We start from the raw sequence: 25,186 nt of genomic DNA, 5'->3' as shown, positions 1-25,186 counted from the left end.
CTTAATTACAGCTCCATAAGATATCTGAAACCCCAGAAAAGATTGTGTATGTGTGTGCACGTGTGTGTGTGTGTGTGTGTGTGTGTGTGTTTGGGTGTGTGTGAGAGAGAGACAGAGACAAAGAGAAACAGAGAGACAGAGAGAAACAGAGAGAGAGAGAGAGAGAGAGAGAGAGAGATGTGGGAAAGGTGAGAAGGGTTGCACAAGGCAGGTGTTTAATAATAAACTGCCTTTAAACTTCCCTGATTCTAGAAGAAAACTGATTTTCTCTGTGATGTGACCACATTTCATCCCACATGTCTATGTTCGTGTTTATTAATGAGCTGGTCTTCCAAGAAGAAATATTCATTCTCAGAGTGTTCTTAAGGCCTATCCTCCACTCCATTATTGGATGAAAAACTCCTGGAAGTTAAGTTCTAAGGGAAGTAGAGCCCTTAGGCCTCAGTCCTGAAATGGTTCAAGAAGTAGAAAAGCAGAGTCCTATGTGAAAACAATGGGGCAAAGAGAGCAGTAAAAAGAAATAAGCTATGGAGAAATACTAGAAGTCTTGCTGGAGAAGACAGAGTGTGCTCATTCTAGATAGCTACAAACCCACAAGAAGACAGAGGCTGACTCAGAAGATTCTACAGTTTTTCCAGAATTCCAGTTCTTCACCAACACATAGAACTGAAGTCAGTGAACAACACTCCATGAACATGCAACGCCATACAAAGAAAATGCCAAGACAAAGAAAATAAGAATAAGAAAGGGCATGCTCTTTAAAGGCTCATGGACCCGAATGACTGATACCTGCCTCACGGTAAATGCTGGAAGAGTGTTTGTAAAGAAATAACATAAAACTCAAAACACTCCTGTTCAAAATCCATGTGAAATATAAGCCAGCCGCAGACACCTTACAATGCTTTCAGCATTGTTATCTACAAGACTTTCTCCATTCATTTAAATAATAGGTCTGAGTGGTGACTGGGTTGTACCAAGAATGAATGATCAGAGTTCTTAACTCACTTGCGGTCAACTTCAGACGAACTGATGGCATGCTTCGCCCCATGGCAAGACAGTATGGAACAAAGGATGAGTGGCCTCTGCCTACAAGTTCGCCATCCAATTGGTGAGGTAAATTATACATGTACCCAGAGTTAAACATCTACCCAAGAGATGTAATCAGATAGTGTAAATATCAATGTAGATACAGACAGAATGTGCAATGAGCAAGAAGAGTGTGGACTAGGGAAGGTTTCGTGGAGAAGGGCCTTGAGTTGGGTGCAGGAGAGGCACAGTGGAGAGGAAAGGAGAGACTTCCAAAAAGCTGGAAGAATGAGTATAAGCACTAACATTGGAGAAGGATGAGCAGTAAGATAGGACGTTGCAATGAACTGGGTAGACCAGCTGGCCTGGCTAAGCAACTTGGATTTTATCCTATTAGTAGTAGGGAATGCTTAAAGGTAAACAATGTGAGGTAGGCTCTTGGCCATCCAAAATTCCCTAAGTGAATCTAAGATATTGATCACTTCTGTCAGTGGTAGTCCTTGCCCCTAGTCTCCATGGAAAAATTATTCAGAGGTGCCCTCATTGCATGTGGTTTTAACAGATATTCTTCCTAAGTTATCGACACACTCAAAACCTTGAAGAATATGCTAGAATTGGAAGAAATCTAAGAAATTACCAAACTCGATTTCTCAACCAATGCAGAAAAAAATTTTTTGGTAAGATCCTCAAAGGCAATGTATTCCCTGGGCTGGCACAGTGTATTGCACACAGTAGGAACTCAGTAAATGTTGGTGAGTGACCACACGAATCCAAACATTGCTTAAACTTGGTCTTTTGGATTTCACTTGCAGTTTGGGGCAGCTTTCACTCCTTAGAAAGTTCTTTCCTACTTAGATTTAAATTCCGTCTTCCTATCTATATCTACCACCCTTTGGTTTTAGTTTTGTCATCTAAAGAAACATAGCAAATCTATGCATTATTCATGTCACTGTTTTTTGAATATTTGGAGATACTTAGTGGGTGTTAGCATTTTCCTCTCCAAATAAACATCTCCAGTTCCTTCACAGAGCTCAAAAGAACTAATCTGTTACTGTGAATAATGCTGCATTTTCTTGTCTCTTTTAATTCACTGAGAAAGATGAGTTTCATGAGCGGTTGGATTATGGGGGGGGGGGGGAAGTCCTCCCAGAGGCTAGATCCATGAGTCCCTGAACTTTTGCTTATGTGCCGTGCTTCCCTGGGGTGTGTACTGTGTCCCTGCTGCAGCTGAGGCACATGGCCACTTTCTAATGAGGCTGATCCCTTCTCCCCATAAGCCCCCAAATTCTCATGCTGTAGGATCTATGGAACCTGTCATCCTTCCACTGCATGCGTTTCCTTTAGATGGTATTTTCCTAGGAAGATGCTCCTGCTGGCAGCCTCTGTCTACTTTAAATCACGACCATTACCACTTAAGCCTACTTCCTTCAGCTTGGTCCCCGGTGCCTCGAGCAAGCAGAAGCATCTGGTTCCTCATCCTCTACAGCATAATCCTTCAAATCCTCGAAAGCCTTCATTAAATCACAATTCTACCAATGTCACCACACCCCTAAGCTTCGGGGAATGCTCGGCTACAAACCAATCCTTCACCTTCTAACGCAGAAGGTCACAGTGAGCATTTTTAAAAAACCAAAACAGAAAATACCACAGCTCAACATACTTCATAAACATAAATATTGTTTCTGGGGCTTTTTTTGGTATACAGTAACACTTTTTTTTTTTTAGCTATATGCATGGATATCCTGTATCTATAAACATGAATATTCTTCATGCACTGAAATGAAATATTAAGTGTCTGCTATTGTGGGTGTCGGTTGAAAGAATTTGATAAACACAGTTTTCCTGCAGCCCAAAGCCGTGGCTGTCCCTAGCCAATGTCTGAGCGTACAGGGCTATGTAATGGAGAGAAGAAATTCTGAAGATGGACACCACATCGTTCTTATTCACCATGGCAGCCCAGTGCTTTGCTCAGTATCTGCATAAAGTAGGTGTCTCATAAATATTTGCTAAATGAATGAAAGCCACTCAGTGGCTGGGTGACCTCTGGGACTCAGCCCTCTCGTTTATAAAATGAGTTCTTGGTACTTCTTGATGAACTCTGAGTCCCTTCAAATGATACCCTAATAACCCATGACTGTCTCTGGGTCTCGGAAAATGCTTTTGCAATGGCAAAGGTTGGCCCCAGTAACTCTCCTCCTTCCCCTAACTCACGCTGTACAAATAACCACCTCTGGGTAAGAAGTGTGAGGATAAGCTGGTGCTGAAAATGAGCTAAGAAAAAAATAAAGTAAACCCTGCCCAGTGTATGTCAGGCTGTGGTTTGTACTAGATTAATGAAAGCCCCACATGGCATAATTGTGTTTACAGTGAGCTTATAGGAGTTTTCCCTCAAGGTAGGAAAGGGGGTTTGGGTTAAACAAATTATTTAGCTTTTCCTGACCTGAACTGCCAGCAGTGATGGGGAGCGGCAGCTGAGGAATGGCCTTCCCAATCTCAGTCCAGATTATGCTCACCTTGAGTTCCTTTGCAACCAGATGCTGGTCTTCCATTAGGGAAGGAAAAGGCAATTCCTTCGCTCTGAGAAGGTCTAAAGCCCCAAATTGCTTCCTGTGGGCAAATTGTACCTTGTCCAATTGTGTACAAGTGACTTCTGGCTACAAGGCAGCAAATAGCTGGTATTATAGGAGTTAAAGGTCCTGCTTTGCGGCTGGAAAAAGTGAAACAAATAAGCAAATGTGATTACCCAGAACTAGAATCCTGTTATCTTTATTGCCATCACTCACCTCTTCTTCCCGAAACAGAAACACTTCATGAGGTTACACACAGCCCACATCTACATGAGGGTAATAGACTGCAGTTCTGTCCACAAATCCTACCTTCTGAGCCTACGCAACACCAAAAATCGAGTTTGAATTAACATTTCGCTGAATGGATCCAATGACCAGCATGTTGCACTGGCATATTTGACTTTGGTCTCAAAGCAAATTAATTTTAACTAGTGCTCAGGGAGTGTGGATATAATTTTGCCTAGTTTTTATGGTTGATTTTTTTTTTCAGTCAATCCATAGCCATTGCCAATTTCTCTTTAGTCTCTGAAGATATTTTTAGGTATGAGACTGTACTAACAGGATGTATGTAATTTATTGGCAGAACTTTTCTGTCAACCCGTCAGTCATCTTTGATTCCAAATTACATGGGCCCAACCCAGGTCTGGGATGCATTCACGTTAAGTGATTGTGGATCATTTATTTCAGAAATGATAGGTTGGAGAAAATGTGCTTTGCACATGAGAAATGAAAACCCACAGCCTGTCAAGTTTCCTGTTTCCTTGCGATCCTCATTTTTCCATCTAGCCCCGATTTTAACTTTTCCTCCCTCTTACTTTAAAGGTCTTGAGAGGATCCAAAAACAGACCAGGAAAGGCCTAGCCACCCACTCCCTGGCCCCAGGTTGACAAAGACCACCTCCTCGAGGGTAGGAAGGAAATAATCACAGCCATCACTGACATTTTGCATCACCTTTGGGAGTTCTGCAAGGTAATGAGAGGAGGCTAATGACCCATATTTTGTAGGCTCCCCTGGATTAGGTGACTTGGCTAAGGTCACACAGAAAGGAAAAGAGGTGCCAAAACATGTACATGTGCTCTCACAACGTTCCAGGTTTTTCCTAGAAACACTTCCCACTCTTTGTGAGTCTCCTCACGGCTCATGGTGACATAGAGGGTGGGATATGTTCTGCAGGCAGGTCTCAAAGTCACGGAAGTGGCTTGCACGGCCTAAGTATCTTGCCTGCCATCAGGGTGGGTGGTTGGGAGGGGAGGAAGGAGGTGAAGTGGGAGAGGTCAAAACAAACAGGAACAGTGTGTAGCTCTCACCAGCTCCAACCTTGATGGTGTGGGGCCCTTCCCCATGAAGCTGCATTCATACCTGGCCTAGTAGCTGAAGGAGCTGAAGAGGTGACCTATGGGCCTGGAAGCTTCCCTAGGCCAGCAAGGCTAGCCAGCAGACCAGCCCCAAGAGCACCTGCCCACACAGGTGGGCTGGCCCAAAAATTATTATACAGATTCGGTTTCCTGCCGGTTCTCAGGTACTTCTTACAACTATTTAGATTTCTATTTATTGAAACTTTTTAATACAGGTATAATTTACATATTAGTGATCTTAGACGTAACTGTGATTGATTCTGATACATGTATATGTTAACGAACACATCCCTATCAGGATGTAACATACATCCACTGTTCTAGGAATTTCCTTCCTAGGCAATACCCCTCCCGTCCCTGACCAGAAAGAACTACTGTACTATTTCTTTGACAACAGATTCACTCTCCCTGTACTAGAACTCTGTAGAAATGGGATCATACGGTATTTACCCTTTTGTGATATAGATTATTTTGCTTAATATTGGTAAGATTGCCCATGTTGTCACATGTATCAAGTAGATCATCCTTTTTATTGCTGAGTATTATTCTATTATACAAATATAGTACAATTTACCCATTTACCTGCTAGTGGGCATTTAGGTTTGAGACTATTATGAGTGCAACTACTATGTATATTTTTATATAAGGCATTTGGTGGGTGCAGGGGGCATGTGATTTCACTTGGGTAAATAGTTGAGTGAAATTACTGGGTCATTGGAAAGGGGTATGTTTAACTTTATTAGAAACTGCCAAACTATTTTTCAAAGTGAGGTGTTATGGACTGAATTTTATCCCTCCCAAAGTCGTATGTTGAACTCTTAACCCCCAGTACCTCAGAATGGGACTACTTTTGGAGATAGAGTCTTTAAAGAAGTAACTAAGTTAAAATGAGGTAATTATAATGGGCCCTACTCGACTATGATTGATGTCCTCAGAAAAAGAGGAGATCAGGAGACAGATACATACAGAAGGAAGACCATTTGAAGACACAGGGAGAAGACGGCCATCTATAAGCCAACAAGAAAGGCCTCAGAAGAAACCAATCCTGCCCACACTTTGACCTTAGACTTCTAGCCTCCAGAATTGTGAGAAAGTAAGTATCTGTTGTTTAAATTACCTTTCTTTGGACCTTGGTTATGGTATCCCTAGCTGACTAAAATATTCATACCGTCTTGACACCCCCAATGGCAATGTATGTGAGTTCTGGTTTCTCCACATCCTCGCCAAAACGTGGTGTTGACAGCATTTTTATCTTTAGCCACTCTAGTGGGTGAATAGTGTACATCATTGTGATTTCCATTTGCATTTCTCTGGTGATTAATGAAGTGTGGCACTATTTTGTGTGTTTATTGGCCATTCACTTATCTTCTTTCGAGAAGTGCCTTTTCAGGTTTTGTCTTTTTATTACTGAGTTGTAGAAGTTCTTTACATATTCTGAATACAAGTCCTATAACAAATAATGGAATGCAAACATTTACCCCCAATTTAAGCCTTGCTCATTCATTTCGTTAACAGTAGCTTTTGAAGAGCAGAAGCTTTTAATTTTAATAAACGTCAATGTATCATTTTTACAATTATTACTTTCTTTTTTTAGAATTTTTTTTAGTGTTTATTTTTGAGAGAGAGACAAAGTGAGAACAAAGGGGAGGAGCAGAGAGAGAGGGACACGCGGAATCTGAAGCAGGCTCCAGGCTCTGAGCTGTCAGCACAGAGCCCGATGCGGGGCTCGAACCCGTGAACCATGAGATCACGACCTGAGCCAAAGTCGGACGCTCAAGCGACTGAGCCACCAAGGTGCCCGTATCATTTTTACAATTATGACTTTCTATGTACCCTGTAAGAAATCTTTCCCTCCTCAAAGGTCAAAAAGACTTCTGGAAACTAGAGTTTTAACTATCATGATCATGTCTATGATCCACTTCACATGAATATGTGTGTATGATATGAGGTACGCAATTTTTTTTCCATATACATTCAAGCAAAGTTTGTTGAAAAGGCGATTTGTGCCTCTGGATTTCTATGGAAACTTTGTGGGAAATCCATTGACCACATATGCATAAGGTTTACCTCTGGGAGTTTATTTTGTTTCATTGACCTGTGAATTAGAACAGAGAAAGCCAATGGGTAGGTTGACGTGCCAGGACAGCGCTCCCCTCCAGAGCTCTCCATCTCATTGAAGAGCACTAAGATCTCATCTAGGTGTACCAGCAGGAAAGACCTCATTATCTATTGCCTATATGAACACCTACATGCCCAGGGTCTACCTGCATGCTCACTGGCTTCTTTCCAACCATTTTCTACACAAGCATCTGATCCTGTTACCACATAAAATCCTTCAGTGACTTCCCATTTTTCTTAAGAGAGATTTAGAATCCTTTCCTATAGTTTGTAATAAGACCCTTCATGGTCTCTACTGGGCTTCTGCCATCCCTTGCTTTTCTCCTGCCGTCAGGACTCCTCATACTGTTCCCTGTATGTTTTCTCTTCCTTATTCAGATACCTCTTACTCCTCCTGTAGCTCAAGCATCACTTCTTCAGAGAACTCTCTCTTATCTCTCGAATTAAAGCAAATACCTACCTAATAGGATCATGTAACACCTCTCCTTCGTGGCGTTCATCACAAAACAAATGTTTTATTTTATTTTTTTATTCTTTGATTAACTCCTCTTCCTCGGTTTTTAACAATGTTTTTATTTATTCATTTTGAGAGAGAGATAGCAAGTAGGGGAGGGGCAGAGAGAGAGAGGGAGAGAGAGAATCCCGAGCAAGCTTCATGCTCTCAGTGCAGACACTGATGCGGGGCTCAATCCCACAAACTGTGAGATCATGACCTGAGACGAAACCAAGAGTCAGATGCTTAGCTGACTAAGCCACCCAGACACCCCAGCTCCTCTTTCTCCTTGTCCTCTATACATCATGAGGACAAAGATTGGGTCTGCATTTTGCTCTTGATTTTATCTCGGTACTCAGCTCAGTGCCTGACCTGTGGCAGCTGCTCAGTAAGTATTTGTTGGGTGAATAACTAAAAAGCAAAGAAGTTAAGGAAGAGGCAGGACATAAATTTGCTTCTCTTTCTCTTAGCCAGCCAGTTCTTTATACCACCACCATATCCAATCCACCTTCAAAATTTGGACTCTGCCTAAGTCTGACCACCTGTCACCATTACTGGCCACCAGCACGGTCCAAGCCACTGTCAATCTAACCTGGACCACAAGAAAGCCTTCCCTATGGGCTTCCTTTGTACCTTGCCATAGTCCGAAAAATCCACAATCCACAGATTGGGTGGTTTATAAACAACAGAAATCTATTTCTCACCATTCTGCAAGTTGGAAGTCCAAGAGCAAGGTGACCGCTCGGTCAGCTTCTGCTGAACATCCTCTTCCAGGTGGTAGACGGCTGACTTCTTGCTGTGTCCTCTACTGATAGAAGTTACAAGGGAGCTTTCTTCAGTACTTTTATAAAGGGTCTAATCCTACTCATGAGGCTGGAGCCAAAGGCCCCAACTTCTAAAACCATCACCTTTGGGATTAGGTTTCAACATACGAATTTGGGGAGACTCAAACATTCAGATCACAGCATCCACTAAGTTCATTTCAGAATGACCAGCGTGAGTCTTTTAAAATATGTACCCCACTTGACACCTTCCACTGACTCACCATATAGTGTGATGTCACCAATGGATCCATCAGATGAGTCACCCTGACTCAGAGATTTGGCTATTGATAAGCCTGCCTGAAATTCCCTGACTCTCCTCATGAGGCCTCAGTTCAAATGTCACCTCCCCAGAGAGGCCATCCTTGACCATCCTACCTAAAATAGTCCCTCCCCTACCCCTGTTCCTTTCCATTACCTGATAACTTATTTTTACTTCATAGGAAATTTGATTTTCTAATATATTACGTCTGTCTTATCTTCCAAGGTAGACTGTAAGCCTACAAAGTAGACACAGAATTTCCAACACTCTACATTTGGAGGCCAGAAAGGTAGTACAAAGAAGGAACCTAATAATTATTTGTTGACTGGATAATCAAGAGAGAGAGAGGGGAGAGAGAGAGAGAGAGAGAGAGAGAGAGAGAGAGAGAGAATGAACATCCGTGCACTACCTGGGACGTGGTAATTGTTCAACAAATAATGTTATTATATCCTAAAGATATGTAATCATTGAAACCATAATAACATGATTTTCAGGTGATTACAATTCTCAATTTAAGACACACAAAAATGGAGTTTAAGGAATAAGTATAGGGATGCCTGGCTGGCTCAGTCAGAAGAGCATGAGACTTTTGATCTCAGGGTTGTAAGTTCAGATCCCACATGGAGTGTAGAGATTACTTAAATGAATTTTTAAAAACTTGAAAAAAATTAAAAAATAAAACAAAGAATAAGTATAAATTATAATCTCATAAAAAACATCCCTATATTCATACATTAAATAAGTTTCTCGCTTTAAGCTACAGTTCTCTTTTCCACTCTTTATTAAAGTTTTTAAACTGATCTTTACTGAAATATACACCCTGAAACTTTCCTGCAATACAAAACTAAGTGTCTAGCTTAATTCTTTAAGAATGAAGTAACTTAAAATAACACCTGAGAGTTTTGTGTCATTTCATGTGTCCCCAGGGTCTGATAGCTTCTACATCCCCAGGATGACTTAGGGAACATCTATTGCTAGATTTCTATGAGTATTCCCTTGGAGCCAAAATAATCACCTTATTTGATTGAACTAACATTATCCTTTTATTTAACAGAACTCTTTCATCGGGTGTCTACACCTTACAATCAATCCTAAAAGCATGAAAAGAACAGGTCCTCTGTTTTGTAATCTTTTTTTCACTTCACTGCATAATGCATTATGTCAATAGACAAATGTCTGAATAATTTTAAATGGCTACACACTATACCACTAAGTGGCTAAAATATGAAATCTATCCAGCCTTCCACAATTTGACTTTTAAGTTTTTGGGTATTGCTATTAATTCTCCTCACTTTACTGTTGTTGTTGTTGTTTTTCCTCCTTCTTCTTCTTCCATTTTTGACTGAAATCTCAAACTGGCTTTTAATTAGAAGACAAAACTTGTAGTTTTCTTGTGGAAAACAGAAAACTTGAAAAGGTAAAAGACTTAGAATTGAATGATTCAACATAGTATTGGACATTTTACATGTCCTTGGTGACTATATATATGAACCATACAGGGAATGGTCTTCAGAACTAAATGAAAGACAGCTGATGTCACAGACAGCTGATGTCACACCGTGTCCTGGCCAGTGTAGGAACAGAGCTGGATGGTGCCGATCCATGCTGCTGGACTTGGCAGAAAACCATGCTTCTAGATCTTAGAACCTGGATCCTAGTTATCCCTAACAAGGATAATTGGATCCCTCTTTTTCAAATCATAGGCTTGAGAAATGTTTTACTGAAGTGTGTTGTTCCTTAAAATTACTTTTATTTTTAACTTTCTTCTATAGCTAGTACTATACTATGAAGCTGTGGCTACTGAACTCAGGTAAGTGTGCTTAGGAATAGAACTGCCTGTGTTTCTTTCTTAGCTTGCTTTTCCCCAGTTGTTACCAAGGTTTTGAATTGAATGGATTTTCAAGGCTCGGAGCATTTGATTAGCCACGTGAACTATTCCAGATTAATTGAATTGCCAGGGGTTCAAGTCATTTACGAGAAAGGATGACAGGCAAAGACCTATGGTCTACAAGAAAGGCAGAATGAAGGACCGGGAGGTTTCTGGGGTTGTTAGTATAAATCACTGAACCACTCGGAGCCTAATGAAAGGATTGAGCTAGATGTTCTCATATATCTCCCTAAATTCTGAGAGTTTGTCACCCGGTTGTCTACGGGAGAATTCAAACTTCTTTGCTAAAAGATTGCATCACTTATTAATCTGGAGATTCTCACTTTTGCTGGACATAATATTTTGAAAAAGCCATTTCCTTATGACTCTTTTTAAACTGTTATACAAAGAGAAGTTAATTCTTCTCATAGTTGGGCTTGGGAGCCCATAAAGAGAACATTCTCACCGGGAAGATTCTGTGAATCCATAGCCTTGCTGTCATTTAAAATCATCCCATTGAGTTTAATAGCAAGTGTTTAATTCAGCACAGCCACTGAGATTTACCAGTCCAAAGCATCGGAGCCTGACGACACCTTGGGAGATCATGAAAATTAATGAGTTTCTGTCTTATTTCATTCAAATGACTGACTGAGTTTCTCCCCTTTGCCTGAGTTAGAGAATTTTCTAGCACTTGTCTCTTCTCATTCCTGGTTGCCTTGGGCACATGTGTGCGTCTGTGATGTGTGCATAGGCCTGTAGGAAAGCTCAGCTGATTGAAGATTCTGCAGGACACTGGACCAGGAAATGAAGGTCAGACCACAGAGAATTAACATAAAGATCTTTTTAAAATGCCACTCACCATTTCTATAGTGAAAGAGCAATTTTAATGAAGAAAAAATAAGATGGAAGCTCTGCTCTATCTCTTGTATCACAAAAATTGGGGGAGAGCAATCTTCAGAGATGGGAAAAACCTGTGTGACTGAAATGATTGTGTTTGCATTCTATGGAAAGGAAGCCTATTGGAAGACACATCCCTAGGGCAAAGTGGATTGCTAGAATCTTCCCTACATATCAGCCAAATCTTGGGGGGCCTGCAGGGACCAGCCAGCTGGGCAGTGAAGGGGGTATAATGTGATAATATGGTACTGAGTTTGCAATTTACCTTTCTGAATTCATTTTAACTGGATTTCACACTTACAATCACGTTGATTTCATATTTATAATAAGGTGTTGAATAAGAACTTGGGAAAGAGGCAGAGAGAGATAATTAATGTTGATGTCCCATAGAAAAATTCGTCCTTGCCTTTTACTTTCAAAGAACAAACTCAAAATAGTAGTAATAAATGGGTATAGGGAAAAAAAAAACAACTCCAATCTTTGTCTACGTCTTATGTATTGTGAAAAAAGCCATTGAAAGCAATGGCATCAGCACTCAATCCAGGCAACTCAACTTGGGAAAATGTGATCATCCTGGGAGAACCTGCTGTTTGTTAAGTCTTCATCTGTCATGTGGCCCTAGAGAACAAGCATCTGACCCCCAGGTCAGTGTCAATTCCCAGTCTCCTGTTGCAATCCAGCGTTTTGAAGAATGTAGCTTCTGTGTGGAGCTTAATTGCCTCCATCAATGTTTTTGTGAAACAAACAAACAAACAAACAAGAGAATATAAACTGGGATTACTGCCCATGAATATCTTATTACCTATATTTTGCTTTATGAATAGGATTTTTTAAGCATTTAATTATATAGTGTTTAATTTGCGTTATTTATCTATGTTTCAATAAATTTTCAATATGGATAAATTTTTTTATACTTCTTTTTTCTTTTTTTTTTAATTTTTTTTTTTTTAGCATTTATTTATTTTTGAGAGACAGAGAGAGACAGAGCATGAGTGGGGGAGGAGCAGAGAGAGAGGGAGACACAGAATCCGAAACAGGCTCCAGGCTCTGAGCTGTCAGCACAGAGCCTGATGCGGGGCTCGAACTCACAAACCTAAGCTGAAGTCGGACGCTCAACCGACTGAGCCACCCAGGCGCCCCATATACTTCTTTTTTCTTACCAGTAGGTATCCTTTATGTACTTACATACATAATTATATACTTTAGAACTTTAGGCACTGAGCTTGCAACATTATAATGCAATAAAATGACTCAAAAAATTAAAGAGAGGTCTTTAAAAAATTTAATGAGAAGGGATTTTGGATAATAACCGTTCTAAAATGTGTGAGGTGATAGCTCTCTGTAGTTTTGAATTTTATGTACTTAATGATATATACGTGTGTGTTTATTTCTGGGCAGTCTACTATGTTCCAGTGATCTATGCATCCATTTTTATGTCAATACCATACTGTTTTGTTTACTATAGTTTCATAATATAGTTTGAATAGTCAAGATGCTTGGCTATTCAGGGTCTTTGTGGTTCCATACTATTTTAGGATTGTTTTTCTATTTCTGTAAAAAAATGCCATTGAACATTTTGCAACAAATCCATAGATGGCTTTGGATAATAAGGATAATTCTTTTAATCCATGAATATGAAATATCTTTTCACTTATTTGTGTCTTTTTTAAATTTCTTTCATCATTTTCTTGCATTTTTTAGTTTACAGATGCTTTCCTTTCTTGGTTATATTTTTCCTAAATATTTATTGTTTTTGATGCTATCATGAATTGGATAGTTTTCTTTCTATTTCAGATATCTCATTATTACTATATAGAAACAATGGTTTTTGTATATTGATTTTGTATCCTTCAATTTTATTGAATTCATTGATTAGTTCTAACAGTTTTCTTGGTGGAGTCTTTAGAGTTTTCTATATAGAATACCATGTCATCTGAAAATAGAGACAGTTTTAATTCTGATTCTGATCCATTCTGATCTGAATGCCTTTTATTTCTTTTTCTTGTCTACTAGCTCTGGCTAGGACTTCCAGTACTGTGTTGAATAAACGTGGCTAGAGTAAAGATCCTTGCTTGTTCCTTACCTCAAAGGAAAAATTTTTTACCATTGAAAATGATGTTAGCTGTGGGCTTGCTGTATATGGCCTTTATTATGTTGAGGTATATTTTCTTTATCATTACTTTGTTGAGAGTCTTAATCATAAATGGATATCAAAGCTTGTCAAATGTTGTTTCTGCATCTATTGAGATAATTGATTTTTATCCTTAATTTTATAATGTGTTATATCGCACTGATTGATTTGTGGATATTGAATCATCTTTGCACCTCAGAAGTGACCCCCACTTGCTCATGGTATATGATCCCTTTAATACCTTGTTGAATTTGGTTTGCTGATTTTGTCGAGGATTTTTGCATCTATGTTCATCAGGGATATTGGCCTGTAATCTTCTTTTCTTGTAGGGTCCTCATCTGGTTTTGGTATCAAAGTAACGCTGACCTTGTAAAATGAGTTTGGAAGTGTTCCCTCCTCTTCTATTTTTTTTTTTTTTTTTTTTTTTTTTTTTGGAATCGTTTAAGAATGATTGGTATTGATTCTTCTTTAAATGTTTGGTAAAATTCACCAGTGAGGCCCTCAGGCCCTTGACTTTTCTTTGTTGGGAGGTTTTTGATTCCTGATTCTATCTCTTCCTAGTAATTGGTCTATTCAGATTTTCCTCTTCTTAATGATTCAGTCTTAACAAGTTCTATGTTTCCAGGATTTTATCCATTTCTTATAGGCTGTCCAATTTGTTGACATAATTGTTCACGTATCATAACCTTTTGTACATCTACTATAGATTTTGACTTTGTGGTTATCATGAGGCTTACATAAAATGTAACATCTTATTTTAAGCTGATAACTTTAAAAACATATGGAGGGGGGCACGTGGGTGGCTCAGTTGGTTGAGCATCCAACTCTTGGGTCTTGGCTCAGGTCATGATCTCATGGTCGTGAGATTCAGCCCTGTATTGGACATGGAGCCTGCTTATGATTCTCTCCCTTTGCCCTTCCCTGCTTGTGCTCACTCTCTCTCTCTCTCTCTCTCAAAAAAAAATAGCATACGGATAATTTATATTTTTATTGCCCCGTTTTAGATTTTAATGTTATAATATTGTACATCTAATAACAAATGATTGTAGTTATATTCATTTTTAGTGTTTTTTTTTAACTTTTAAACTAGAGTTGAGATTTACTTACTGCCATTACAATATTAGAGAATTGACTACAAATGTACCTTTGCTGACAAGTTTTACACATGTGTATATTTTTACAGTGGTAATTGGCATCTTTTAATTTCAGCTTATAGAATGCTCCTCGGTATTTCTTATAAGGCAAATCTAATGGTGATCAACCCCTTCCGTTTTCTACTGCTTAGGAAAGTCTTTACCTCTCCTTCATTTCTGAAGGGCAGCTAGCTTTGCTGGGTATAGCAACTTCCTGAGGACTCTGAAAACAATAGCAGAGTGCTCAAGATGGCAACATGGGACACTCCTGACTTCAGTCCCCTTCACAAGAAGACCAACCAGGGACTATTCATAGATAAGACACTGTTGTGTTAAATCTCACCTTACAAAAAGAGCCCAGACCTCGTGGATCTCCCAGCCTGACCGACACCATTTTCTTCTCCCCCTGCCTGGACCAGGGTTCATGCACTGAAAAGGAATTTGACCACCGCTTACACAGAGTTGATGGTAAAAACATATCCAATACAGAGACAAGACTCTTCAGATACCTCGTTCCTCCCTCCCTCAAAATTGAAGCTATTGAGCAGATAAAACTAGCAAGTTATCAACTTTTCCTACGGTTTTGAGGAGAAAGAAAGGTCTCTCTAATTCAATAGTGTTTTCAAGGTGCAAATCACATTTTTATTACTTACCACCTAGAATTTTATAATTGAAGGATAAACAGCACAAATAACTCTAAATAAATGAAAACAAAATCTGAACTCACATTCTATCTGCCCCCACCACTACCATTGCTGGCATTACCATCCCCAATAACAACGGTGACCAGTTAGATGATAAAACTCTTTAAAAATCAGATCTCCCCTCCAGGATCTTGCAATCTTACTCAAATAAGTATAAACAAGGTCCAGAGATAACCTAATCGTCAAAGAGTATTTTTTTAAGAGTCAATTCTCTATTTTGAAGCTCTTGCCTCTATGTTTTCAATGTTTCAAAGTTTTGAAAACATTAAAACTTCGATTATTTTAAAATGAATTTAGAACATCTAAGGTTGTGTTTCGTTAAGATGAACACATACTATTTTGGTCAAATTCGTCTACTAAAATAAAACACTAAAATCCTAAAATGGAAAAAGTTCATCTCATAAAAAAGCAAAGCAGTCAAACCACTGATTTAGAGTAGGATAGATACCTCCAAAATTGTAAAGCAATCAAAGGGGGGGATCAAAGTCTTCATTTGTCTCTCTCCTTTAGGGTATCAGAGCTCCGGTTAGAATCTCAGATGAGTAGAGAAATAACTTTAAAAATTGAATTCCTGTCTACACAATGCCAAAACATCTAGTAAGTCTGGTTAAAAAAAATGTCAACCCAGATGTTTGGCACTGCATAGACAAAACATCCAGATGACAGGCTGAACTTGCAAGTAAGCTGCTGAAATGGACCAGATGTTCTGGCTTCTTCAGGCTTCAGGGCCTTGGGGTCCCTGGGGACGTCAAGAGAAAGCAAATGTCCCTGCTGGACCGTCACCACCTGCGGGTCTTCCCTGGAAACCGAAGTGGGTGTGTAACAGCGGGGTTTAAATTAAAAACGTCAACGGCTACCTTAGAAAAATCAAGTGAAAAGTACAAGAAGGATGTAATGTGATATGTATCTAAAATCCATGTTTTGGGAAGTCACTGAGTCACATCTATCTTGAGGCATTGCGGTTGCATTTCTAAATATTCTCCCCCCGGAGACTTTCTCTTTCAACCCAAGTTCTGGGCTACCCTTTCCCAAAAGAGGGTGCAGTTTTGGTTTTTTGCAGGCCGCAGTTACAGCTGAAATCCAGAGTTTGGTCTCTCCCCCCCTCGCTTTGCCCTTCCTTCCTCTCTTCTTCATACTTCCTTTTACATCTTGCCATTCTTACGGTGGGCAAAGTGGGAAAGGGGGGATAAGAATCAGGCCAGGGATTTTTCGGGTACAGCCCAAGCAACGGGCAGAGAAGGCCAGCGCCGCAGGCAGAAGTGGCAGGGCCTGCGGAAGCGACAGCTTGCAGCGGGAAGGGACCCTGCCACCAGGGGGAGGAGTCCCCGCGGGGCCGCCAGCCAGCAGGGGCTCAGAGCAGCGCCCAGAAGGGTGGATATTAACCTACAGGGCGGGACGCGGCCCCCCGGAAGCCGAAGTGCCCTCCAGCAAATTTGTCTAAAACGGTGCCTTGCAGGAAACTGAGGGGCAGCAGGAAAGGAAGAGTCTCGGAAAACACCATGTGATTACTAAGCTCCCCACTGTATTTAGAAAACAGCGCTGGCTTCCGTCAGAAAGTTCCGATGCGCATTTGATCCGTTATATAATTTTTGTTTTCAGCGAGGGGGTTTGTTTTGTTTCTTTTTCAAAACGTCATTAAAAGATTTCCTCCGTGTCCGTATTTTCTGGAGCCTTCCCCGGGACCCCTTCTGCTGCTCTGTAAAAGAAAAGCCCGGGATTGCTCGCTCCTGTCCCTCCAGAGGGACTTCTTAAAACAATCTTCCAACTGCCACCGGAGGAAGAGTTACCGCGGGCCTCATCAGGATGCAATTAACAGAACAAGTGAAGGGTGTGGGAACGAAAATAGAGCAAGGAAGGGTTCCCAGCGCGTCTCATGGAGCGGGCTTTGGGCTCGAAGGAGATCAGAGCAGCAAACTGCAAAGTCAAGAGAACACTAGCCATGCTGCCAACCCCCACCCCCAGAGACGCAGGACGCACCCCGAGTTCACTCATACCCGAAGATGGCAGCCGCAGCCGGGCGGAATTGAGATAGAAAAGAGTAGACCTCTCCTTGCTTTGAATTGCAAAAAGAGAGAAGGCAGAAAGGACCTTCTCCCATTTCTAACCACCCCCACTCCTGCCTTGCTTTCCCCTCCGTCGCCCCCTCCTCTCTCAGGGATTGGCTTTATTTAAAAAACTATATTTCTGCCCAGGCATTCAAAAACGCTGAGTGCCTCAAGCAAAGTAGTAGAATAAGCATGTTTCTTACTGCTTCTTGGCAACGCTGCGGCCCAAGACCTGCTTCCAATTAGAGATCATGTGGCTTCAGTTTAGTATTATCATGAAAATGAAATTACCACTTTAGAAAAGTCAAGTTATTTTGGAAGTGAAAACTGCAGGTCAAAGCCCACCAAAATTCCAAAAAATTTGCTCAAGAAACGTCTTGTTGAAGGGTCAAAATGGCCTGGGCTGATACCCATCCTGGGGTTGTGACATGTCCCGCTCCTCCGGCCGGGCCTCTCCAGGCCTTGTTGAGACGGGTCTAGCTCATCGTCCTTCCAGAACAGGCATCCCTCTGATGGCAGACCCGAGCTCGCTCTGCTTGCGGAGGAATGGCGCTGGCGTCCGGCCCCTCTGAGGGGCTTGAACCCCCGGATCTCCACCACTCACCTGGCTGGGGCACACCCCACTCAGCTAGAGCTCTTCCTCCACGGGAGGCTGGTATCTTCCCTCCCCGACAAGATTGTAAATTCCTGAGAGCAAGGGCCGTGTCTTTGCTTGCTTGTAGCCTCAGAAATTCTTAGAACAGGAAGGGACTTTAGTCCAATCACTTAAAGATAAGGTCTCTTAACTAGCTTCTGGCGGACACGCTATGGGCAGGGAGGCCTGTGGCCACATTAAGGTCGGCCCTGAACACACAGTGCCTTCTACCCAGGTTCCCCGTCAACCCGACCTGGGAAACCTTGTGGACCGGCACGGTGGTGACGACCCCTGCGATGCAGAAGGACGGGGTTCGAATCCTGAGGCTACCACTACCTAGCTCTGTGATTCAAGACACATTCCTTTACCTTTTTGAGCCTTTGCGTATTTATCTGTAAAGCTGGGAAAATAGAAGCATCCACCTTATGGTTTGTGGAGGACTAAATAAGAGAATGTATGTAAAGTGTTTAGTCCAGGTGCATATCGTCGGTAAACACTCAATAAGGGGACACTGTTTTATTCTCATTAGTGTTGGCATGTGTTTGATGGGACCCAAACAGAGAATTTCTTTTATAGAGAGTTCCACGGCTCGTCATGTGAAAACATGGGCTTATTTGGAGGAAATGGACTGTATCAGCTTTCTGGAACCATCTCTGTTATTAGGAAATTCCAGGAACTGGAATAAAATTACAAGGGGGTGAGAGAGAGGGTGTGTGGGTTATTCTTCCCCAAGCAACTGGAACCAACCAGCCAGGAGATGAACAACGTCCTGAGTGTGCTTTTATGTCAGGCGCTGTGTCTCATGCTGTAGGAAATCCAGGAAATGTTAACATGGGCTCTGCCTTCAAATGCTCGTAACCTAGGTGGAGACAGAGAATTCCTGGGAAGAATACTGAAACTCCAGCTGCATGTAATGGGTCTCCAGGGGACTGTTGACAACAGGTGCTCTAGAAGTTCAGAGGCAACAGCAGTGGCTTTCAAGTGTCGTGGGCAGAGAAGGTAAACCTTAAGATAGGTTTCAAAGCACTGACAAGATTGCAGCTGAGTGGAGATGAGGGACCAGTGCTCCTCCTGCTCAGGGAAGAGTTTGTGTAAAGGCCGAGATGGAGACATTCCAGGGTGTGTTTAAAGGTGGTGAGACCAGACTGGCTGTAGTTGAAGGTATACCTATAGGCTAGGGAACATAAGATTAGAAGAGTTGTTTGAAAATGGGCCGCGAAGAACTGTGGATGTTTTGCTTGTTGTTGGGATTCAGTATGGTTGTGCAGAGTACGGTGAACCTTAGCATCGCGCAGTATGCAACCTAAGCAACTGTACCTGGCAGCTTGGCTAACTCTTCGGACTTCATCCTGCAGGTAGCCGTGGGGCCCTGAAGGTGTTTGGGGGAGATATCAGAATCTGGCTTTTATATATGCTGTTGTTATTTTTGATTATGTTTTCATGTGCACTTGACTTTGGAAGAGTTTTAGAAATGAATATATATATCCTCTGAAATAACGGCCCACCGATTTGGGTGAGGAAAGGAGAGAAACTGTGGTGCTGTTTACATTCACAGTCTTAGCGCCTTTGGAGGTTAAGGACCCCTCATCCAAGTTAACAGTTTTTCTAAGCTGACAGGGGGTGGGGAGATGTCAGGATAAAGCCTAGCCCAGTTGTCCAACCTGTACTGTGGGCTGTTCGAAAACCCTCCTTATCTAATAACAGTATCTGAAGGAGTTTAAGGAAGGAGGGGCAAGCTACGGGACTGAGGGGAGGGGAGACGAAGCCTTCTGTCCTCTCTAAACCTCTTCCGATGGGTGGGCAATGAAGGGGCAGGTAGAAGAGAGGACTTGGTTGTGATTACTCCATTTTCCTTTCACTGTCTTTGAGAACCATTGTTCTGTGACTTACGTCAAACACGGAGACAAATCCGTGATTGTGCCAAGAAAAACTCCCTTGGATATAGCACAACATTGACTCTAACATGAGGTGGGGGGCGAGGAGGGAGTGTGTTACAAAAGAAAACAGTGTTGTGTGGTCCCTCCTCACATACGCTGGCAGGGTGAGTTTTGGTACCACGGGCTACTTCAAATGCCATTCAGCCTTGCGCCTTTAGGCCGCTTTCCCAGGCAGACAACCCCCAGCACCCCGAGGCTCCCAGCCACCCCCAGCTCTGGGCTCCACTCGTCCTAGCTCCTGCTGAATGCCAGGGAAGACAAACCCAAAGAAGAATAGAAGGTTCCCGCAAGCCCCAAAGGTGTGGAGCAGATGCTGGGGGTGGGGGTGCCAAAGGGATGGAAACAGATGCCTGGAAGTTTCTGCCATCAACACCTACTTGTAGATTCCAGTTTGAGCCGTCATTTGCAAATGCCTGTGTAAAAGAATCCATCTCCCATGACCTCAACGGAACATGACTTGGCTGGCGGGAGACAGCATCCTGAGGAGAGAAAAGCAGCTTCCCCAGAGCTTCTCAGAAAAACTTAAAAGATCCCGCTCTGGGCCCCGTTGCTCTGAGGCGGGAGGACTGTGTAGAGGTCAGGGATCCCACAGCCACACCGAAAGAGCTTCTCCAAATCCGGCTGTTGACCAGAGGAGAGCGGGAAGGTGGGAATGAGATCGTGGTGGGGAGGGTGGATGGCCCTTCCACACTCTTCCCAGGCCCTGGAGAGCGCCAGGGACCAGGCTCCCCTGTCCCGCCCTCCCCATCTGCCAAACTCAGAAGAGATAGCTGTTCCCCCAGGAGAGAGCAGGCCCGGACAAGGCCCAGCTGACCCCGAGGCTCAGCATCCTCCAGCACCCCCCACCCAGGGCAGCCCCTAACGGGTATGCCTGGGGGCCTCGGGAGGCCCAGTCCCAAAACCAGAATGGAAAAGAACCTGACTGGGAATTGCTGACAGACAGACCCCGAGTCGGCGGACCGCACGTGGAAGGGGGAGACGTGCAAACATAATGTGTGCTCGCGCACACTGTGGGTTTCTGGGCGGCAGGCGCTCCACGCGCACGGCCCCCTGGGACGGAGGCAGGAGTTGGCTGTGCGTTTCGCCATTTTCTTTCACTTCTTGTATGTGCTTCTCGATTCGAGCAGGCGTCGGAATGCGGAGCCCTGCAGAGGCCCCACGTGGGCTGTGAATCCAGGATGAGGAGAGAAATAGCATGGGGCTGTTGCCCATGGTCGACACGGCTCATTGTGACGTCTGGGACACCCCCACCTCCCTCTCTCCTTGCCTCTTTCTGTCTGCTCCCTTTCTCTTACACACACAGAAGATGTACGTGTATGCATATCTATGTCCGTATATGATGCTAAATAATAGACAAAATGTGATGTAATACAATACATTCTTGGGTACTGCCAGAGAGGTCCAGATCCTTGAGCTGATCTTCCGGCAACGGCCAGTTTTATCAGCCTTTGAAAGTCAACTCAGAGCAGGGTCACCTAGAGTCCTCCGCCCTTAAGAAATTAGCATGTCAAAGGAAGAACCGAGAGCACTTCCTTTCAGTGTTCCAAATGTTCTTCGTGGGTGAATTCTATCGTTTGGTTCACACAGCTAGAAGCTTTCAGAAACTTCCAAAACCGTCACATGTACGGTCAATCGTCGACAGGCCTCCAAGCTTGAGCAAACGGTCGGTCTCAGATCATGGCTTGGATCCAGCTGGCTCACGTTCATAAGTGTCACAGGCCAATCTGCCCCCTCTCCCGTCCGCCCAGAGGGTTTTAAGAATAGACTGCCCCTCCCCACCATCTTAGCTCCACCCAGGTCTCTGGATGAAGGTCAGCAGGCACACATCTCACTCTGGTGAGCTACCGATACTCAACCATTCTGGTCTTTTCTATCACGGGACGTTTAGAGAGAAAATTCTGAGAAAAGTGTTCGGATGGCTCTGGGCATTCACGCCATCCAACCACACCACAAAATCTGAATCTGCGGGTCACCCAAGCTCTCAGCGTTACCCCCGAGTCACCTCTTCCTACTCTTCTGGCGATTTCATTCCCTGCTATGTATGCCTGTGTCACATTCCCTCAGGTGGCCTCGTGTTCATTCATCCATCGGCACGGTGTTTATTCCACGTGAACTATGTGCCAGGTACTGTTCGTTCTAGGCCCTGGGAAAAAGGTAGCAAGCAAAACTTCCCAAGTCTCTACCTTCATGGATCTTCCCTTCGCCCAGCAGAGGAAGAAAACAAAGTCTGCATCATCTGCCAGCTGGTGAGAAGTGCCAAACATAAAAAAAAACAACAACAAAAAAAACCACTGGCGGAGTGGGTGAGAGTGAGCTGGGTGAGGGGACTGGGTGACAAGGGGCCTCTCAGAAAAGCCACGCTGAAGGGAAGACACTGGCAGAGACCGAAGTGCCACAAGAGAACGTGTGCGAGGACTCGCTCACCTGTTAAAAAACAAAAAGCAAAAGCAAAACCGAGAATCCACCGTTCTCCATGGCAATGGAAGTTAGTAATGAAAATCCCTTAGGGAGCCTGGATATCTCCGTCAGTTAAGCGTCCATTTTGGCTCAGGTCTTGATTTCATGCTTGTGAGTTTGAGCTCCGCATCGGGGCCCGTGCTCCCGTGTGGAGCCTGCTTGGGATTCTCTCTCTCTCTTTGTCCCTCCCCCACTCTCTCTAGAAACAAATAAACTTAAAAAAAGCAAAGCCCCTTACATTATTTCAGCATTTAATCACTTATCATGGGCTTTACACTCAGCATTTTATTAACTTCTCACAATTTATGGGGTAAAGGGGCTGAAGCGGAATTCCAGAGAGGAGTGGGGACTTCTTCCCAGAGCCATTCAGAACAAAACCCAGTGGCGGGACTGGATTAGAACCCACGTCTCCTAATTCCCAGCTAAATACTTCCAAGGGGAACAGATCAGGTTGACCAATCTTAATTTAGGGCATATTTTGCTCAAGACTTCAATCAGAAATACGTGTCTTGGAATGTTAAAAAAGTCTTATCACTGTCTGAGACAGAACCACATGGTTACCAGTGGGCAAACAAGTTATTCGATCACCATAGGTATCCCATTCTTTTTTTTTTTTTTTTTAACATTTATTCATTTTTGAGACAGAGAGAGACAGAGCATGAACGGGGGAGTGGCAGAGAGAGAGGGAGACAGAATCGGAAGCAGGCTCCAGGCTCTGAGCCATCAGCCCAGAGCCCGACGCGGGGCTCGAACTCACAGACCTCGAGATCGTGACCTAAGCTGAAGTCAGACGCTTAACCGACTGAGCCACCCAGGCACCCCTAGGTATCCCATTCTTAAATAACTAGGAGCAGACTATATTCAGTTAAAAACCCAACAGAAAGGGGGCGCACCTGGCTGGTTCAGTGGGTTGAGTGTCTGACTTCGGCTCAGGTCATGATCTCGAGGTTTGTGAGTTCAAGCCCTACATCGGGTTCGCTGCTGTCAACGCAGAGCCCGCTGTTGGAGGGAGGGGTGGATTCTCTGTCCCCCTCCCTCCGCCCCTCCCCAGCTTGCACCCTCTCAAAAACAAATAAAACATTTTTTGAAAAACCAACAAAAAGGGGATAAAAACTGCACATTTGTCTGCAATATTTGCTATAACTACTATGTACAGAGACGTGCATTTGCTCACCTGTGCGTGTTAGCAATAGACTTCCTGTGGACTTTTGACACATGTGTCCCAATGTTTCCCATATATAATGGATTATAAGGTGGAAAATTACCAGTCCTATGTGACTTTGGACAAACCTTTTCCTCCCTCTCTCGCCTCAGTTTCCTCTTTGTAAAATGAACATTTTGAATTCCGTGTCTCCAAGTTCCTTTCCCCTTCTGGCATCCTACAGTTTTATCCAAACGTATATTTTTTTTAAATAATAAATACAGTTTTTGTGAAGGATCCTAAGGAACTGCATCATACCTGACTAGAGACTTTCAATAATACCTTATTACCTTCCGGATTCATTTTCCCCACAAAGATGCTCTTCTCAAAGCTAACATCTTTCTGAGCTTTTCAAAGGTGAGGTGCAGAGTTATGTTCATTTCCTTCTCAATCAGTGTCAGTTGTGACTAAAAAATTGAGGCAGGGCAAAGCCTTGGGGGATGAGTATGGGAATAAAAGGGAAGGACAAGAAAGGAGCAGCAAACAAAAAGCGGGGAAGACAGAAGAAAAGGTGAAGAAAGGAAGCAAAGAAGCAGTGGGTGGTGGGTGATGGGGTAGTGGGGGCAGGGACAGGAAATGTCCTAGAAAAGTATTTCCAGAGCTTTGTGATCTGTTTCTTGTGCGAGGCATACGGGCCTCATTAATAAGTGTGTGCGCGCGTGTGTGTGTGTGTGTGCACGTGTGTGTGTGCACGTGTCCTGAAACATGTATTAATCATGCTGGTGACGAGCAGATGAAATCAATGATTTCTAAAACTTCCTCTGAATCAACTAGAGAGACCATGTACGTGATGTTTCCTCAAACTGGCACCAACACATTCATCCATCCTCCATGGGCTGGTGTCCAGGACTCTTTCCTTTATGCTTACTCCTCACTTGGGGAAGAACCTTCAAGTTCTCTTTCCTTACCCACCCCCATCACTGGTGTCTCCTCCTCTCCTGGAAAGGGAAGATTTGTATCATCTCCCTGTCCAGCTTCAGCAAGGGAAAGCTTTTATTTCTCAACATTCACACTTTTTCTATATGCTTTGAGGCTTTGGCTCTACTTTCTTCTTTCTGGTTCTATTTTTCATTGAGATTCTTCCATTCATTTTACCCTTCACCTACACCTGGAGCATCCCATATCTTACAGAAATAATCTTTAAACTAAGCACGTGCTCTTCTCAGGGTCCAAAGACTACGGGGGCGGAGGGGTACATAGGCAAGAGAGAATTGAGAGAATCTTTCCCCAGATCCTCAACATCTATAAACATTCTTTAACCAAGCACCTCCAGGCTACTATGTCTGTTTTTCACATCCTATTTCACATTCACCGTTTTCCTACCTGACAAAATATGGTACATTTCTTGCCCATCCAAATCTTGCTTTGGGCCTTTACTTTGGTGAGTAAAAACTCTGGGCCACCAAACAAGAAGACAGATCAATCATGCATTGTTCTAAAAGGACCCCCTTGGGGCGCCTGGGTGGCTCGGTCGGTTAAGCGGTTAAGCGTCCTACTTCGGCTCAGGTCATGATCTCACGGTCCGTGAGTTCGAGCCC

At 43.0% G+C, this 25,186-nt stretch overlaps 1 long non-coding RNA gene across 1 annotated transcript; it reads left to right on the top strand.

The window, feature by feature from the left end:
• Positions 1-10,216: 10,216 nt before the first annotated feature.
• LOC125937907 (uncharacterized) lies at positions 10,217-15,548 on the top strand. The gene is made up of 2 exons (XR_007462548.1): positions 10,217-10,452; positions 14,823-15,548. It is a non-coding gene; the product is annotated as an uncharacterized LOC125937907 (long non-coding RNA).
• Positions 15,549-25,186: the final 9,638 nt, after the last annotated feature.

Source organism: Panthera uncia (assembly GCF_023721935.1).
Source record: "Panthera uncia isolate 11264 chromosome B2 unlocalized genomic scaffold, Puncia_PCG_1.0 HiC_scaffold_24, whole genome shotgun sequence".
NCBI lineage: Eukaryota > Metazoa > Chordata > Mammalia > Carnivora > Felidae > Panthera > Panthera uncia.
The sequence above is the reverse complement of the archived record's forward strand: the minus strand, read 5'-3'. Positions and strand labels throughout refer to the sequence as shown.